We start from the raw sequence: 19,866 nt of genomic DNA, 5'->3' as shown, positions 1-19,866 counted from the left end.
CCCCTGCTTCGTTAGTTGTACTCAGTTTTCCCCAGCTTGTTAGTTTTTCCTCAGTTTTCCCCTCCCTCTAGTTTGAAACCCCTCGAAGACGCGGGTTGCCGTCAGGTCAGAGGCCTTACCGTTACCGTGAGGTCAGTTCCTCGCCGACCGTCTCGTGCTCGACGGGTGGATCCATCTACCGGCCGACGCGTGGGCCGTTTTATTTCCCGATTGTATACGCGGTGCTGCCAATGACAAATGGGGCCGCTCTATGGGGCTGCCGCAGCCAATGACCGGTGGGTCGTCTATTTATTTATAGAAAATTATATATTGCCGCTCTGTGGGGCCTCCGCAGCCAATGACCGCTGTGGTCGTCTATTTTATTTAGAGAATATAATATAGAGCCGCTGCTGTAGGGGTCGCCTCGGCCCATTTTCGCAGCTTAATCTAAAGTGACTCTTATGCTAAACATTGTGCATCCCGACGTTGACCTAGCGGTGGCGGCGAGCATAGCCGTTCGACCATGCCGATATCGGCATCGGCATCGGCATCGTTTGGAGGATGTGGTGCTCGAATAATAGTGGAAATGCGATATTATTTTTTACATGCATAATATATAGAAAATAGCTAGATCTCTAAATCGATGCATATGAAGCTACATATATATTCTTGGTCATAATCCCCTTAATTATCTAAAGGGGATGGATGCATGGCTTCACGTCGTCGTCGCTTTCATCGTCGGTATCTTCGTCGTCCGAGTAGTAGTACCTCCTGCACATTGTTCCGTCGAACACCTTCATCGTGAGCACATCATCGCCTTCATATTTGAAGTGTACGAACCAGCCGAAATCCACACCGTGCGCGATGGCGAATTTCTCCCAGCCCTTGTCGAGGTACATCCGGCCTTGTCCGTCAAATAGGACCTCCACGGTCCAGAGACGAGGACCGCAGTCAGCTGCTCGCAGATACACCTTAGCTGGCTCCTTGCCGTCAAGATAGTCCGCAAATTTTTTTTGGAGTTCCTGCAAAGAGATCGAGCGCCGATTGTTTGAAATTAGGGAACCCTTGAAATTAAAGGTTTTTTAGAACATGCCCATAATTAATCACATGCATCATATATGTGGGAACGCGTACGTACCTTCTTGACCAAAGGGTCTTCATAGACGACGATGAAGAACTCCTCTATGATCAATGGCGGTGTTGACGGTGGTGGTGGCAATGATGATGATCCACTTCCCCTTCCCCTTCCCCTTCCCCTTCCCCTTCCGGTCCGCGTCCGAGACGTGGAAGCCATGGCAATGGATAAAGTGTATGTGAACGAAAAGAAGAGAGAGGCAGAACCTATTGACACAAGGGATGGCCGTGTGGGTGTTTATAAGGGAGAGATGACCTATAAGGGAGAGATGACCGTTGTAGGGTTTACACAATAAAATAAGGAGGAGATGACCGTTGTGGTGGTTTATACACAATAAATTAAGGAGGAGACGACCGTTGTGGGGGTATAGTTTATCATTTTACCGTGAAAAGTAATGCCTAAAAGGAAAGTAATGGCTACAAGAAATCGGTGATGGTTTATCGTTTTTTGCGTGAAAAGTAATGGGTACAAGAAATGGGTGATGGTGTATCATTTTTTGCGTGAAAAGTAATGGCTACACGAAATGGGTGATGGTGTATCATTTTTGTGCGTGAAAAGTAATGGCTACAACAAATCGGTGATGGTTTATCATTTTTGTGCGTGAAAAGTAATGGCTACAACAAAATCGGTGATGGTTTATCATTTTTTTGCGTGAAAAGTAATGGGTACACGAAATGGGTGATGGTGTATCATTTTTGTGCGTGAAAAGTAATGGCTACAAGAAATCGGTGATGGTTTATCGTTTTTTGCGTGAAAAGTAATGGGTACAAGAAATGGGTGATGGTGTATCATTTTTTGCGTGAAAAGTAATGGCTACACGAAATGGGTGATGGTGTATCATTTTTGTGCGTGAAAAGTAATGGCTACAACAAATCGGTGATGGTTTATCATTTTTGTGCGTGAAAAGTAATGGCTACAACAAAATCGGTGATGGTTTATCATTTTTTGCGTGAAAAGTAATGGGTACACGAAATGGGTGATGGTGTATCATTTTTGTACGTGAAAAGTAATGGCTACAACAAATCGGTGATGGTTTATCATTTTTTGCGTGAAAAGTAATGCCTAAAAAGAGTTTATAATTTAGCTCGTGAAAAATAATGCGAGAAAACCAAACTTTGCGTGAAGCTAACCGACGACGAGAGAGAGAGAGGGTGGTGGCCCCGACCGGAGAGAGAGATAGGGGTTATCCTGCCCGTTAGATCATACGATCAACGGTCGTCGGGCACGATCCGCGTGACATGGGCTAGACCAATCGGGGCAATGTTGGGCGTCCGTGAGAGTTTGTGAAGGGAGAGGGAAAAGCTGAGTAGTATCAAGAAACCAAGGGCAAGTGAGTAGTAAACGGACTAAGGGATTCAAATATGAGATTTAAAAAATGGAAAATGCGTGTTTTGTACAATGAAACCCATCTTGGCCTACCTCAAACTATTTGCAATACAAATCTACATGAGTGTGAAAATTATGGTCTCATTCAGACAAGGTATGTTTTGGGGAAAGCTGTTTTGGGTAGGGCTTATTATGGAAAACCATGCACCTTCATAGCTACTAGGTGATTTGAGAAGTGGCAATTTGTGGTGAAACTTGATTTATCTACGATTTATCTATGATTTGAGAAGTGGAAATTTGTGGTAAAGACTCCATGAGTAAGTGCCACTCCTTTTCGGAATTTTTTGCACATTAAATAACTCATTTAACTAGTTAATCACATTTGTTGACTCTCTGTTGACCAGCCACTTGAGGGTAAAACTGAGTATATTGCACTAGCCAGTATTAGCACTCAAGGTGAAAACTGAGCATACAAAAAATGCTAGTATATGACTCGAGGGTATACATGAGTATATCTAAATTTCCAGGGTTAGACTCGAGGACGCGTGTTGCGGTGCAGAAGTGGAAGACGTGCCATTGTTGACGCGTGTCGCGGTGCAGACGTGGAAGACGTGCCATTGTTGATGCGGGTCGCATTTAGGACGCGTAAGCCCCTCTCTCCCTCCCTCCGCACACGATACGTCTCATTATCGCTCACGCACGAAACCACCCCTCTCACGTCCCATCAACTTCTCCAAAAAACCCCAACCGCCGTACGAGCCCTCCCCTGCCGGCGATGGAGAAGAAGAATGCGCCGGCGGCCATCGCCCCCGAGCCCGTCGCCTCCGAGCCCGTCGCCTCCGAGCCCGTCGCCTCCGAGCCCGTCGCCGCCGAGCCCGTCGCCTCCGAGGGCGGCGCATCCGAGGGCGGCGCATCCAAGCGCGGCGCCTCCGTGAACTGGGCCGGTCTCACGGCTGACGGACCACTTCACAAGATCGGCGAATGCTTATTGGCGAAAGAGGAGTACGTGGACAGCTACTCTGCTATGAGGCAAGTCCGTAGAAATTGGCGCTCGGGTTTACCCGATCCCGACGTGCACCCGCACGAATGGATCATGCTACACCACGCCCTTCCACGCGCCGCTGAGTTCACCTTCCTCCATCTCGGCACATCCCGCTACGTCACCATAGATCTATCTGCAGTTCGTGCAAGGTTCAAATTCCTCGGCTTTTCTCGTGGCGTCACCATAGATCTTATTTTCAATCTTAGTGCTTGAATGTTATCTTTTCAATATATTTTAGATTCTACTTCGTCGGCTTTTCCCGTGGCGTCATCGTGCTTGCCCGGAAGAACCCACCGCACAAGATACGGCTGCTGAACCCACTCACAAAGAAATCGAACACGATGTTTGAGGCGCGGATGCCATCCGTTTTTCCGAAATCGATCGCTGTTATCAAATCCCCGACTATGGTCTTCGTTGCCACACATTACCCGCCGGTAATTGGTTGGGTCGATGAGAGCACTCCAACTAAGGATATAAATGAAGATGGGGATTGGGGAGAAGGAAGATTTTCGATCAAGAACCATGGTTTCCGTTGCATTACCCCGTTCAATGGTGAACCGTATGCGATAGGCTGCGGACAATTTTGAGATCGGAAGAATAGTGTGCACCAATATACGGTTGCAGCAGCGCGCGAGCACTCGTCAAGATGGAGACACTAATTTCATTTCCAGAACTTGGACGTCGAAGTTCTACCTTGTGAAGTCGGATGGTGATCTGCTGCTTGTGTTGTTGGTCGGCGCGGCTTTGGCGGGCAAACCATTGGTGTACCGTGTGGACACTCGAGCCGCTCTCTCCATCCGGTCACTAACATTGGAAGTAATGCCTTCTTCGTGAATTATATCCGGTGTATCTCCGTCGACACCGGAGTGTACCCGACACTTCAACCTGGCAGCATCTACTACACGGATTTGGGTTATATCGGAGCGTACTCTCATGATACAAATGCCTGGGATGAGTGGCCACTACGTGTGGATAGAATAGGACTCGCGGTTTGAGAAATGAACACGAGGCCATACCGTTTGGAGGATGTATTGGCCTCACACTGCGGACGGAAGGAGTTCAATGAATATTTCCTTGGGGAATTGCACGAATGGAGCGACGGAGAAATATATGAGGAGGAATGAAGAACAAATTCATTCATCCTAATCTTCTTGTTGTCCATACATTGCGTGCGTGATCTTGTATATTTTTGCAGCTTAGTTTGTCGTGAACATTAACAATGTTATTGGCTGCTTTTGGCTGCTGTATGCAGTTTACCTATGTATTATACTTAGTTTTCTGATTATGCTGCTGTGAATTTATCATATAATAGCTTCTAGATTTGCTACTAGATTTGCTGCCATATTGGGCAAAAAACGAGGGCCAAAAGGCATAAATAACCCCGGAGATTTGCTACTAGATTTGCTGCCATATTGAAGAAAGACAGAAATAGAAGCTTCTCTAGATTTGATACTAATTTGGTGAAAAAGACGAGAGAGAGAAAGAGGGGAAAAGGTGCTCTTAAAAATGCCAATTTGGGCCGGGAGAGACAAAACCCAGCTCCTGCTCACGTGCAACCAAACGCTTCTCGTCCTGTCCCACGCGGTCCCTTTCTACCAGCCCCACGCGACGCGGCCCCACACGACGCGGCCCCACAGACGACGCGGCGCAACACGTCGGCACAGAACGTCCAAATAAACGGATTCCTTCCGTCTGAGCTCCTTCTGCGGGTCTTCAGACAAAGGCTAGGGTAAAACTAAGGAAAAACTAAGGGGCTGGGGAAAACTGAGCACAACTAAGGAACCGAGGGCACGAAAATAGAAATCCCAAAAATAAAACCAAGGTCTGCTCATGTCATATAGTAAGCATTCATTTAAATTGATGAACAAGGTCTAGACATATTCAAACTAGCAGGAAAATCATGTATCTACCCCTAACCCTAAACTCTGTCTTATGAAGTCAAGCATGCATGAAGAGAAGTGGTTTTTGGTTTCAAGCATGGAAATTTCAAAAACCCTCCCAAGAGCTACATATTGGAGTGAATAAGAAGGATAGATGCTTAATTTTTCATATTCATGTTTTAAACTTGATTAAATCATAGTCAAATTAACCTAGGATTTGACCAAGATTCAAATGGGCATAATAATTCAAAAAAAAATGAAAAACCAATGCACATAGTCATCTTATGTCATCTAGTAAGCATTCAATTAAGTTGATAAACAATGTCTAGACATATTCAAACCAGAAAATTTATGTATCAAGCTACTCCTAACCCCAAACTCTGTCTTATGAAGTCAAGCATGAAGAGAAGTACGTGGTTTTTTGGTTTAAAACATGGAAATTTCAAAAACCCTCTCAAGATCGAGCTTCATTTTGGAGTGACTACGAAGGATACATCCTTAATTTTTCATATTCATGTTTTAAACTTGTTTAAATCATGGTCAAACCTAGGATTTGACCAATATTCAAATGGGCATAAAAATTCAAAAAAAACAATAAAATGAAAAACCAATGCACATAGTCATCTTATGTCACATAGTAAGCATTCAATTAAGTTGATAAACAAGGTCTAGATATATTCAAACCAGAGAAATCATGTATCTACCCCTAACCATAAACTCTGTCTCATGAAGTCAAGCATGAAGATATGTGGTTTTTTGTTTCAAACATGGAAATTTCAAAAACCCTCCCAAGAGCTTCATTTTGGAGTGACTAAGAAGGATATATGCATAATTTTTCATATTCTTTATTTCAACTTGTTTAAATCATGGTCAAACCTAGGATTTGACCAAGATTCAAATGGACATAAAATTTAAAAAAACAATAAAATGAAAAACCAATGCACATAGTCTTCTTATATCATATATATAGTAAGCATCTATTATATTATTAAAACAACAACCAAAGAACGGCTGTGATTAAGCAACATAAAAGAAACGGTTCAGATTTTATTAGAGTCCAATTGTGAAAACGATATCAGAAGTCGGTTTGGTTGCCGTGTTGGGTCAGGTCTGGGACGCATACAAAGCTCAGCGGCACGGACAGCGCTCTCGAGAAGAAATCCTCCGCCGCCAAGAGGGCGAAGCGGGGCATGGCATGGATGACGATAAATCCCAAGAAAGATCTTCAGATCAATCGCCTTAAGGGCCCAGCTCCTCATGGTGAGCCAATCTCCTGTTGAGATTGAGTAGTAGTTGATCCAATTAGCCAGGAATCCTGCCGCAAGTAGATTGATCTGCTGCTGCTATGAGTGGATTACTATCATCTAGGGCTGACGCTGTGGTTGAGCATCTAGCAGGGGATTAGTTTCCACGGCACGACATGGCCGTCGGTAAAGCCCAAGGATCTTCAAATCAATCGTCTCAAGGGCATCCAGCTCCTCACGGTGAGCCAATCCCCCTACTGAAATTGAGTAGTAGTTGATCCAATTAGCCAGCAACCTTGCCGCATGCTTGCATGTAGATATTAAGTAGTCAAGTAGATCGATCTGCTGGTGCTACGAGGGGATTACCATCATCAAGATCTAACGCTGTAGTTGAGCATCTAGCAATAGATTAGTTCATGTGCTTTTGCCATGCCACTTCTGCAAAAATGTTGAATTGATATGGAGTTTGATAAAACTGAACGAATGACAGGAACCCTACCCTATAGGCTTCACACACGAGGGAAGTCTTGGGCTACTGAAGGGGAAAACCTCTTGCCAGTGAGCTGATCTGATGAAATTTAGCATTATGAAATTTAACGAATCGGTAAAAGTCTTTGAACTGATATTGCAGTATGTTGAATTTATCTTTATTATAGTGTGTTACTTGAGGATAATTGCCGTCGATGTCGACAACTGCCAGTAGACACGCGATGGCGCCACCTTCCCACATGATGACGAGCAGCGGCTGAGGTACATCGAGCAGCATCGTCAGCGGCAGTTCATTGAGCCGCGCAAGGCCAGGGAGCCCTGAACCGAATGGGAAGTCTGCGAGGATGACGGTGATCATGAGGTACGTGCCCGGCATAACCCTCGGCAAGAACCGACACTGAAGAATCGGCACTGGCTCAGAGAGGTCGGCATTGTTACGACTCCACGTGCATGTTTTGTATTTGATCACGGGTCTTTCCTCATCACATATCTGTAAGGTTGAAGTTTAAGTTGCAGAACAGATTGAACTCCTCCTGAAACTACGCAGTGACTTGGTTGTCACCACCTCATGCTCCGTCATGCTACGACACATGCTGCTCAAGCGCAATGCGCTGCACCAATGCCGGCCGCCCAAGCTGCTGTCGCGAGCACCTGCATCAACATGAACGGGAATAAGAACGACCCGATGGCATCAGCAGCTATGCACAAATGCCTGTCGCTTGAGCTGTTGTCGCAAAAACCTATGGCATCAACAGCGTTGAAAGTATTCTAAAAAACAAATGGCGTGGATGAATCCTCTCCGGTTGCTGGCCCGCCGTAGGAGAGCTATCGTGAACCGAAGAAAAAAATCGAAAAATATTGCAAGAAAGACTTCCGTCGTGATAGTGCTATGCCTCCGTGAAGAACAATGCTAATGTGTGTAGCCAATATATATGGGCAAGAAGAGCTGGGTCGTCAGAAAAGAAGGGGCCGACGGCACACAAAATTGGTACGTGCTTTATATCTGCTTCCATGTAGTAGTAATATAATGGCAAACTAAATAAATTGGGTAGTAGCTAAGGTGAGTGAACAAATAATAAGCTTTCATGAAGTGCATTCCAGGTAGTAGTATAAGCTAAAATGCAAGTACGTGATGCGAGCTAGGCTCACCCTAAGCCAGAATACTCTTTGCACTACGGGAAAAATCGGCGTTGCCGTCAGCCTATTCTTTGCCGTGTGTCGCGCGCACGGCAAAGCCGTCTTTGCCTTCAGACCTCAGAAAAAACGCACGGCAATGTGCCTGCGCTCGGCAAAGAATAGCCAAAGCGCACGGCAAAGAATTGCCTCACGGTAAAGAGGGAAAGAGCGCACGGCAAAAGCTTCCCGCATGGCAAAGAACATGCTGCGCACGGCAAAGCGGTGTACACGGCAAAGGGGTCAAAACCCTATGGCCACGCGCCGCGGCCCGACCAGGTCGATCTGCAATTAATCTGCTCCCACGCGCCCTACTCCTCCCACACGCCGCCGCCGAGCTCCCACGCGCCGCCGCCTCCTCCCACGCGCGCTCCAGCCCGCCCAACTCCCACGCAGCCGCTGCCGCCGGCCGTCCGTCGAGCTCGCCCCCGTCCCCTCCCCCCGCGTGCTCTCTGTCGAGCTCGCCCCCGGCCCGCCAGCTCCGCCTCGACCCTCCCGGCCCGCCCGCTCCGCCTCGACCCTCCTCGCGCGCCGCTGCCGCCTCGCCCCTCCTCCAGCCCGCTCAGATGCGCGCGTGATACCCGAGGGGGCGGCGCCGGGCGATCCGTGGCGGGCGGCGGCGCGGCAATGAGCCGCCGGATCGACCTCTCCGGCGCGGAGATCCGCGGCGGCGACCCCGGGGACGGCGGCCCGCCCATCTTCCTCCCGCGCCAGACCGCCGCCTCCCCGCTCCTCGCCCTCGACATCGGAGGTACTACTAAGCTCGGAATTGTATGATCCTCTACCTCTTCTGCTTTAGAAGTCTCCATAACTGATGACACTGTTAAGTAGGATAGGATAGCAAGATGATATGATTGACGGGCAGCTGTTAATTGCTCAGGACCTAGCGTGTTCTTCAGAAATTCAGAAGTGTGTGTTGTCACTTGTAGCTCGTGATCAGTTCTAGGAATGGCATTTGCAGGCGCTCGTTTTCGATAAATTATCTTGAACTGAGTCGAGTGTAATGGAAATGATTTTCAGGCTACAGGTGGTGGATCATATAAATTTGGTGATGATTTTCGGGAGAAATTAGGTGTTAGTCTTGACAAGCTGGATGAAATGGATAGTGTTGTTTCTGGAGCAAACTTTTTGTTACAGGTGAGTTGCAAGCTGTTCCGGTCATACTCTTTTACTTGCATCGTGAATTTCTAAAAATCCTTTCACATATTGTGACACTGCTTAAGATAGGGTTCTTTTCAGTTTATAATTTATCGCTGCTTCCTTATTAATTTCATATAGGCAACTTGCACAAGTTCTGATATGTCCTATTTATAACAGTTTATGCATATCAAATTTTAATTTGAATGAAAAAGTGTAAAGAACTCAGCATCTATAGGTGGTGCTAAGGAATGTGGTAATAGAAGCTCACAGAAGTGATATAGAGAGAAATCTGAGGTACCCACATTAGCGCTTAATTTAGGAATGCTAAGGAAGCGGATGCTCTAAGTAGATCTAGTGTTTTGCTGTCATGCCGTTATTAGAATATTTCCACTTTCACACTCTATGTTTATGGTACAGTTTTTTTCCTTCATAGATACATCAGACTTATATTTGTGAACTAAATATCAGCCTCCATAGCTGTAGATAGGCAAGAATTACTGTCCAGTTTAGTTTTTGACGATTACTGTCCAGTTTGTTACAAACATCTTATATTTGTGAACAGAATACTTATTTATGAATTTTTGCGATTCAGGGTCTGAATTCAGCTCACATCGCATGAGATGTCACGTTCACTGCGCATGAGGAAGAAGATCACCTTGTTATGTATTAAGACTAGCTAAATGGACTTGTAGAACTGTATGAGATCATTAAGAACTTGTAGAACTTGTATGAGATATGAACTTATATGTATCGTATATTGGATCATTATAAAGTTATATGTATAGTATATTGGATCTGGATTGTATTGGATGAAATGCAATATATATTGTGTTTAAACTGCAGAAAGTAATAAAAAACAAAAAAAATGTAGTCAGTGGGGTGGGTGGTGGCTGCACAGGGTCTTTGCCGGGTCTTTGCCGTGCATGATGGGTGGATAGCGCACGGCAAACCAGGGTGCATGGCAGTGATATGTGGCGCACGGCAAAGAGTGGGTGGACGGCAACGCGTATCTTTGCCGTGCGGGCGTCTTGGCGCACGGCAACGTGCTTTGCCGTGCAAAATGTAGTCCGCGCACGGCAAAGGCTCTTTGCCGAGACAACCTTTGCCGTCCGCTCTTTGCCGTGCGGTGGTGCACGGCAAAGGCTTTGCCGTGTAAGATATGCCCTTTGCCGTGCAAAATGGCCGCACGGCAAAGCCAACTTATGCCGTAGTGTTGTACTACAACGGAAAAAAAACGTGTGCAGAAGATCGAGATTTCTTACATGTCTGGGAAAATCTCACCTTATACCAGCATGTCCCACCCGATGCAAATTTAGGATCATATACCACCCAATTTATTGACAGTTTTTATTCTAATAAACTGTCAATACTATTTGAAAATTCTATTATGGACAGGCTCTTATAAGCCGGCTGAAGATAATCACTTTTTTACCTGAAATTTGATTAGTTGAATGAAAAAATATTTCAATTTATTTTTCACGGACTCAACTATTACTATATTTTTTCAACCAAAGGAAATCACCTTTTTTAACTAAAATTAGATTTGTTGATTGAAATAATTACTCATGTATAATTATTTCATTATAATTTTTGGAAAGATAGATGACATGGATGAGGAAAGTTTTAAATTAGAACGAGGGATGAAAATCTAACACCATTAGTCTACTATTATCATAGAAAAGGGCTTTAGCTAAGCCTGAACTTTGTCTTCCTAAAACTAAATACTCGAGTGACAAATAGTAATATTAAACATCAAGATATGAACAATCTAGCCGCGCAAATGCGCGGGCAACCCAGCTAGTTCAATTAAGCTGATAAACAAGGTCTAGACATATTCAAACGAGAAAAAACATGTATCAAGCTACCCCTAACCCCAAACTCTGTCTTATGAATTCAAGCATGAAGAGAAGTACGTGGTTTTTTGGTTTCAAACATGGAAATTTCAAAAACCCTCTCAAGAGCTTCATTTTGGAGTGACTATGAAGGATACATGCTTAATTTTCATATTCATGTTTTAAACTTGTTTAAATCATGGTCAAACCTAGGATTTGACCAAGATTCAAATAGGAATAATTTTAAAAAAATGAAAAATCAAGGCACATAGTCTTCTTACGTTATATAGTAAGCATTCAATTAAGTTGATAAACAAGGTCTAGACATATTCAAACCAGGAAAAATCATGTATCTACCCCCTATATATCCCTAAACCCTGACTTATGAAGTCAAGCATGAAGAGAAGTGGTTTTTAGTTTCAAACATGGAAATTTCAAAAACCCTCCCAAGAGCTTCATTTTGGAGTGACTTAAGAAGCATACATGCTTACTTTTTCATATTCATGTTTTAAGCTTGTTCAAATCTTGGTCAACAAACCTAGGATTTGACGAAGATTCAAATGGGTATAAAAATTAAAACCAAGGTCTGCTCATGTCATATAGTAAACATTCATTTAAATTGATAAACAAGGTCTAGACATATTCAAACTAGCAGGAAAATCATGTATCTACCCCCTAACCCTAAACTCTGTCTTATGAAGTCAAGCATGCATGAAGAGAAGTGGTTTTTCGTTTCAAGCATGGAAATTTCAAAAACCCTCCCAAGAGCTACATATTGGAGTGACTAAAAAGGATAGATGCTTAATTTTTCATATTCATGTTTTAAACTTGATTAAATCATGGTCAAACCTAGGATTTGACCAAGATTTAAATGGGCATAAAAATTCAAAAAATAAATGAAAAACCAATGCACATAGTCATCTTATGTCATCTAGTAAGCATTCAATTAAGTTGATAAACAATGTCTAGACATATTCAAACCAGAAAATTTAAGTATCAAGCTACCCCTAACCCCAAACTCAGTCTTATGAAGTCAAGCATGAAGAGAAGTACGTGGTTTTTTGGTTTCAAATATGGAAATTTCAAAAACCCTCTCAAGATCGAGCTTCATTTTGGAGTGACTACGAAGGATACATCCTTAATTTTTCATATTCATGTTTTAAACTTGTTTAAATCATGGTCAAACCTAGGATTTGACAAGATTCAAATGGGCAAACATATGATAAGTGATGCAATTATCATTTCTAAGTGCGGGTAAACCAGCCTTTAGCTTAACATATTACAAGGTTTCAGAAAATTGAGTGGGGGCGGCTGCCCCCCTTGGCTATAGTCTGGATCCGCCCATGCTATAGTTTGAGGCCATTTGGATGACGTCGAAAAAATCTTTGATTAGAAATGGGGTTGTTCGAACCCCGTAGTTGGATTTTTTTGAACCTTGATCTGTAGTACTGGGCAAAACCCTAGTTTAACCTATTTAATTATAGATTTGTAGGTCAATTTTTCTACGTACCTTTTTATTATTACTCTACTATGCAGCACATATGTGTTTTCCCATCGAGTGAAACTCGGAGGAAGAGGGATCACTCGGAAGGAGAGAAGAAGGAGGGAGAGCATTATGGTGTCTCCCCTTTTTCGGGTGATGATGTTGACTATTGTGCAGAGTTTGTCAGTGAGCAGGAGGTGCGAGCGAGCGAGTCGAGCGAGGCCGAGAATGAGAGAGATTTGTTTTTTTTTTGTGAGAGGGACAAACGAAGGATCCTGAAGGACCCAGAGACTTCCAATACGCATCCTGAATTCCTGATGCGTCTTCTCTTGACAAACAAAATGGCTGGGAGTTTGCGTACCTATTGCACGTGACTTGTGCTCACTGAAGTGTGGGACCTCACGCATGGGCACCACACGTACACATGTTGGTGTTAAAACTCGGTTGATTATTATAGTGCATTAGAACAAAGTTTCCTATGGATTCAAGGTTAGGAAATCCAAGTTAACTCATTTACATGACATTATTTTTTCCATGAAGCAAAGTTAACACATCTGTCAATTGGTACATTTTGGAGTGACTAAGAAGGATCCATGCTTACCTTTTCGTTTTCACGTGTTAAACTTGTTTAAATCTTGGTCAAACCTAGGATTTGACAGATATTCAAATGGGCGGAAAATTAAACAAAAAAACAGAAAAATGAAAAATCAAAGCACATACGTAGTTTTCTTACGTCATATAGTAAGCATTCAAGTTGAGAAACAAGGTCTAGACATATTCAAACCATACAAATCATGTATCTACCCCTAACCCTAAACTATGTCTTATGAAGTCAAGCATGAAGAGAAGTGGTTTTGGGTTTCAAACATGAAAATTTCAAAAAACCTCCCAAAAACTTCATTTAGAGTGACTAAGAAGGATAAATGCTTCTCTTTTCATTTTCATGGTTTAAACTTGTTTAAATCTTGGTCAAACCTAGGATTTGACCAAGATTCAAATGGGCATCAAAAATAAAAAATCAGAAAAATGAAAAACCAAAGCACATAGTCTTCTTATGTCATATAGTAAGCATTAAATTTGATAAACAAGGTCTAGACGTATTCAAACCAGACAAATCATGTATCTACCCCTAACCCTAAACTCTGTCTTATGAAGTCAAGCATGAAGAGAAGTTATTTTGGGTTTCAAACAGGGAAATTTCAAAAACCCTCCCAAGAGCTACATTTTGGAGTGACTAAGAAGGATATATGTTTTATTTTTCATATTTATGTTTTAAACTTTTTTAAATCATGGTCAAACCTAGGACTGACCAAGATTCAAATGGGTATAAAAAATCAAAATAAATCAAAATAAATGAAAAACCAAGGCACATAGTCTTCTTATGTCATATAGTAAGCATTCAATTAAGTTGATAAACAAGGTCTAGACATATTCAAACCAGAAAAATCATGTATCTAGCTACCCCTAACCCTAAACTCTGTCTTATGAAGTCAAGCATGCTTGAAGAGAAGTGATTTTTGGTTTCAAACATGGACATTTCAAAAACCCTACCAAGATCTACATTTTGGAGTGACTAAGACGAAGGATATATGCTTAATTTTTCATATTCATGTTTTAAACTTGTTTAAATCATGGTCAAACCTAGGATTTGACCAAGATTCAAATGGGCATAAAAATTCAGAAAAAACAAAAAATGGAAAATCAAGGCACATAGTCTTCTTATGTCACATAGTAAGCATTCAATTAAGTTAATAAACAAGGTCTAGATATATTCAAACCGAGAGAAATCATGTATCTACCCCCTCACCCTAAACTCTATCTCATGAAGTCAAGCATGAAGATATGTGGTTTTTGGTTTCAAACATGGAAATTTCAAAAACCCTCCCAAGGGCTTCATTTTGGACTGACTAAGAAGGATATATGCTTAATTTTTCATATTCATGTTTTCAAATTGTTTAAATCAGGGTCAAACCTAGGATTTGACCAAGATTCAAATGGGCATAATTTAAAAAAAAATTGAAAAATCAAGGCACATAGTCTTCTTATGTCATATAGTAAGCATTCAATTAAGTTGATAAACAAGGTCTAGACATATTCAAACAGGAAAAAACATGTATCTACCCATATATATCCCTAAACTCTGACTTGATTATGAAGTCAAGCGTGAAGAGAAGTGGTTTTTAGTTTCAAACATGGAATTTTCAAAAACCCTCCCAAGAGCTTCATTTTGTAGTGACTTAAGAAGCATACATGCTTACTTTTTCATATTCATGTTTTAAACTTGTTCAAATCTTGGTCAACAAACCTAGGATTTGACGAAGATTCAAATGGGTATAAAAAATTAAAACCAAGGTCTGCTCATGTCATATAGTAAGCATTCATTTAAATTGATAAACAAGGTCTAGACATATTCAAACTAGCAGGAAAATCATGTATCTACACCCTGACCCTAAACTCTGTCTTATGAAGTCAAGCATGCATGAAGAGAAGTGGTTTTGGTTTCAAGCATGGAAATTTCAAAAACCCTCCCAAGAGCTACATATTGGAGTGACTAAGAAGGATAGATGCTTAATTTTTCATATTCATGTTTTAAACTTGATTAAATCATAGTCAAATTAACCTAGGATTCGACCAAGATTCAAATGGGCATAAAAATTCAAAAAAAAATGAAAAACCAATGCACATAGTCATCTTATGTCATCTAGTAAGCATTCAATTAAGTTGATAAACAATGTCTAGACATATTCAAACCAGAAAATTTATGTATCAAGCTACTCCTAACCCCAAACTTCTGTCCTATGAAGTCAAGCATGAAGAGAAGTACGTGGTTTTTTGGTTTAAAACATGGAAATTTCAAAAACCCTCTCAAGATCGAGCTTCATTTTGGAGTGACTACGAAGGATACATCCTTAATTTTTCATATTCATGTTTTAAACTTGTTTAAATCATGGTCAAACCTAGGATTCGACCAAGATTCAAATGGGCATAAAAATTCAAAAAAAACAATAAAATGAAAAACCAATGCACATAGTCATCTTATGTCACATAGTAAGCATTCAATTAAGTTGATAAACAAGGTCTAGATATATTCAAACCAGAGAAATCATGTATCTACCCCCTAACCATAAACGCTGTCTCATGAAGTCAAGCATGAAGATATATGGTTTTTGGTTTCAAACAAGGAAATTTCAAAAACCCTCCCAAGAGCTTCATTTTGGAGTGACTAAGAAGGATATATGCATAATTTTTCATATTGGGACCTCACGCATTAGTCCATGCTCACTGAAGGTATGAATCCATGCTCACTGAAGGTATGAATCCATGCTCACTGAAGTGTGGGACCTCACGCATGGGCACCACACGTAAGTGACAGACCTGTTGGTGTAAAAACTCGGGTGATTATTATACTGCATTAGTACAAAGTTTCCTATGGATTCAAGGGTAGGAAATCCAAGCTAACTCATTTTCATGACTAAGAAGGATCTAGGCTTACTTTTTCATTTTCATGTTTTAAACTTGTTTAAATCTTGGTCAAACAAAGGATTTGACCAAGATTCAAATGGGCATAAAAATTCAAAAAAGAAATCAAAAACCAAAGCACATAAGCTTCTTATGTCGTATAGTAAGCATTCAAGTTGATCAACGAAGTCTAGACATATTCAAACCAGAAAAATCATGTATATACCCCATAACCCTAAACTCTGTCTTATGAAGTCAAGCATCAAGGGTTTTGGGTTTCAAACATGGAAATTTCAAAAACCTCCCAAAAGCTCCATTTTGGAGTGACTAAGAAGGATCCAGGCTTACCTTTTCATTTTCATGTTTTAAACTGGTTAAATCTTGGTCAAACCTAGGATTTGACCAAGATTCAAATGGGCATAACAAATTCAAAAAAAAATAAAAACCGAACACATAGTCTTCTGATGTCATGTAGCAAGCATTCAAGTTGATAAACAAGGTCTAGACATTCAAACCAGAAAAATCATGTATCTACCCCTAACCTTAAACTCTATCTTATGACGTCAAGCACGAAGAGAAGTAATAAAGCATCCTTAGGTCAAACAATGGTCTTTTAAGTAGTATCAGTTTAATGATGGTTGACCTATTTTTAACTTCATTTGTGCACTAGTAGATATGATTTGGCCTATTTTTATCCATAGGCTCATCTGATGTGATGTCTGCTATATATATTGTCTTCGATGAGTAGCACACTCACTACATACTCATACCATAGAACGAAGATGAAACCCCTTACCGTCAGCGACGTACGCAACATGGTGTTTGGGTTGGATGGCCCACCCTATTTAAAAATGTTTTAGTTAGTTATTTATGTAAAAAATTATCACATATAAAGTGCAAAAAAAATAGTAAGGTGTGCCCACCCGGCCTACGGTTGTTTTGTGCGTCCTCCACCGCGTACTCATCTTGATCTCTGACGATGAACATAGTTCTTTAGAACACATGCAACACCTACAATTGATAGGCCGTTGAAAAGCTAATCAATGATAAAACCTGCTTTTATACATCCATTGTACTTTGATTTAATTAGTCCCTCTAATGGACCCCAACTATGTGTGCTTGAGATTTGGCAAAATGCTTTGCCGTCGTGCCACAGAACAAGTAATAAACAGACCAATCAAGTTTTAATCATTGCTAGACCTAACTAAGTGTTCAAGTGTTCGATTTTGACCACATTAGAGTTGAGGGGCCAAACATAATTCTTAAATACTTGAGGGACCGAACATAGACTTCTAAACACTCGAGGAACAAGACAAAGTTGAGTACTATTGTTATTATTAGACTAGTCACAATGGGGAGTATCATATAATAGTATCATGCATATGATACTAGTATACGATATTATTTTAACAATCCATAGTATCATCATGTAGTAGTATAATATGTTACATGTATTTAGTGATTTGTAGAATCTCAATACAAAAGTGTGTACAAGATTTGTTTGGCAGTAATTTTTCTAGTTCTACATGCTATGATACGATATCTACCTATGATACCACTATCGTCTCTTTCATCATTAATTGATATGACACATCAACATTTTGCATGCATGTAGTTCATGATACTACTTATGATATTGCCATTGTGAGTAGTCTCCCTTTGTCCTAGAGTACAATACCAATTTGTTTTGAGAGGCAAACTTAGACTAATACTTGGGCCCGCCAATTATGAGTTGCATGTCATTCAGAACTATACCATCGGGTGCTTGTTTCGATGAACTTTCCAATGGTATATTTTGCGGATGTCATAAAATTAGGTTGGTCATACTATTTCTATAATGGGTAGTATCATGGAGTAGTATCATAGTCGTGCTACATTTATTATTTTTTAGAATCTCAATGCAAATTTGTGTACAAAATTTGTTTAGCATTAACTTTTCTCGTTGTTTGCGCTATGATACAGTATCTACCTATGTTACACTAATCTCCTCTCTCCTACTTAATTAGCTGCCACATCAACATTTTTTTGGGACCAATGTGTATGATACTAGCACTATCATGTGGGTACCTAAATCTCGAGTCAAAGTTTGACACGAAACCGATGTGGACTTTATTCATGGTGGAAGGGAGTAACAATCATAAGCACATTATTATTATTGATTGAACAACATTTTATTTGATGTGCCATAAGAAGTTTAGAAACTCCTAGCCCCTGGAGGTGTCGTTTTGGCACACGCGTGCATATGCACCCATTATATAAAATAATAAAAAAACAATTATATAAATGTTAATTTTTTTTGGTATACGTTGTGACATCCTATGTTCGTTCATAAGTTTTCGTGGAAAAACGACATATTGTGTGGCGTGTACAAAAAAAGGCAAAAAATGTACTGTACGTAGTCGTGTTACAACATCAAAATTTGTCTTTTTTGCAGGAGCCACCTTTTTTTTAGAAAACTTGTGTACCAACATAAAATGTCTAGATATACATGTAAAATTTTAGTTTAGAATTTTTTGACACTTTGAAATATGGATTCACATAATGGGAGCATATGCTCCTTTTGGACTTGAGACAACAAAACGGCTGTGTGCATCCTGGTTATGCAGAGGCTGGATGTAATTGCTTCTAAAAGTAATAAAGCATCCTTATATCTCTATATTGTCTATATATCTATACCTCTACCTCTACCCCCCTTGGATTCTTGAACAGACGTACAGTACTAGTAGGGCCTACTATTTATTATTATTATTACCTACTGCAGCCAAAATTTAATATCATCGAGCGGTAAAATTCCCCGCCAACGCCCAAATATCTCGCGCCGCAAAGTTTCAGATCTACGAATATTTTTTCCCTCAAAAGAAGGACTGCGAAATTCCCTTCGACTCCTCTATCGCCCAGCTTCGCCCTAGTTTCGCCCGCAAGCACTCAGAGAAACCGCCCCTCTTACCTACCTCCAGACCTTCACGGCCGCCGCACCGGAAAATCACCGCCGCACTTCGCCGTTCAAGCTGCCACGGCTTCAAACCCCGAGGCTGCCCTGTCCGCTTGATCCGCACCTACTCCGGCGTCCACCGCACCGTATCTCGTTCGCCGACTCTATCGACCACCGCACCTAACCAGCTTCGCCGACACCGATGCCCCGTGCACCGCACATCATCCGCTTCACCGACCTTCTAGTTCGGCCGGCGCGCTGAACACTTCATCGACCGCCCGAGCATGTCCTTCTCCGACCCCCCAAGATCTGCTTCCCCGGCACCCACCGCAACAGCAGCCCCCTCGCCGACCTCCACGTCACCCGTAAGAACGCGGAACACGTCTAAACGCCGCCCAGAAATAGGTAACCAGACATCCCTGCGCGTTTTGTTCTGTTTAGGAGTATTGCAGCTGACTGTATTTCTGAATTCGTGCTATATTTTTAACTTACAAGTGCTTGCGTTGGTAACCACCTCATCCTTTAGATTTAAACACGACGCATAAGTATTTTTTTCCCTGACCTAACCCACCCATTTGCTGAAACTCTACATGGTATCAAAGCCTAGGTTTCCTTCCTGCTAGTGCTAGCCGCCCCAAACAGTACCATACAAGTTCTTCCTTTGACCACAAAAACCACCGTTGAGATGTAGAAATCCAGGCGGCGGGAGGCTGCATCAGGTGCTCTGCGTGGGTTGCGGCTATCACACACAG

At 41.7% G+C, this 19,866-nt stretch overlaps 1 long non-coding RNA gene across 1 annotated transcript; it reads left to right on the top strand.

Annotated features, from left to right (window-relative positions):
- The first annotated feature begins 8,959 nt into the window (after positions 1 to 8,959).
- On the top strand, positions 8,960 to 10,205 carry LOC124651079. Its single transcript, XR_006987270.1, has 3 exons — positions 8,960 to 9,019; positions 9,289 to 9,405; positions 10,001 to 10,205. It is a non-coding gene; the product is annotated as an uncharacterized LOC124651079 (long non-coding RNA).
- Positions 10,206 to 19,866: the final 9,661 nt, after the last annotated feature.

The sequence above is a fragment of the Lolium rigidum genome, chromosome 5 (assembly GCF_022539505.1).
Source record: "Lolium rigidum isolate FL_2022 chromosome 5, APGP_CSIRO_Lrig_0.1, whole genome shotgun sequence".
Lineage (NCBI taxonomy): Eukaryota > Viridiplantae > Streptophyta > Magnoliopsida > Poales > Poaceae > Lolium > Lolium rigidum.
Note: the sequence above shows the minus strand (reverse complement) of the source record. Positions and strands in the feature narration are given on the sequence as shown.